Raw genomic sequence first — 767 nt, forward strand, 5'->3', positions numbered from 1 at the left:
ATATATATATATATATATATATATATATATATATATATACATATATATATATATATATACGTATATATGTATATATATATACGTATATATGTATATATATATATATAAGTATATATGTATATATATATATATATATATAAGTATATATGTATACATATATATATACATATATATATATATACGTATATATGTATATGTATATATATATGTATATATATATATATGTATATATATATATGTGTATATATATATACATATATATATATATATATGTATATATATATATATATATATATATATATATATATATATATATATATATATATATATATATATATATAGATATACATATACATATATACATACACATATATATACACATATATGCATGCACATATATATACAATATATATACATATATGTTAGTTTGTGTGTATGTGTGTGTATGTATGCATGTATATATGTGAGATAATAGTTCCAGTGTCATACCGAAAGTATTATCTCACATTACAATAGATATGTTATTGTTTCAATTTTGACACGTAATACCGAAATAGTGTAACAGATAAAAGATTACTCTTGTCTCGCATCAGGCAAGAAGTTGATAGTATTTTCTTTAGGCCCATGATACTGCATGGACCCTAAATAAGGGATGTGTAAAAATTAAATGAAATTGATTGGGTAGTTCTCGAATTTTAGTGCTACACACATATATGCACAGACACACATTCTCAGTTGTATACATATGTATATATATATATATATAT

This window comes from Octopus bimaculoides, chromosome 11, assembly GCF_001194135.2.
Source record: "Octopus bimaculoides isolate UCB-OBI-ISO-001 chromosome 11, ASM119413v2, whole genome shotgun sequence".
Taxonomy (NCBI): domain Eukaryota; kingdom Metazoa; phylum Mollusca; class Cephalopoda; order Octopoda; family Octopodidae; genus Octopus; species Octopus bimaculoides.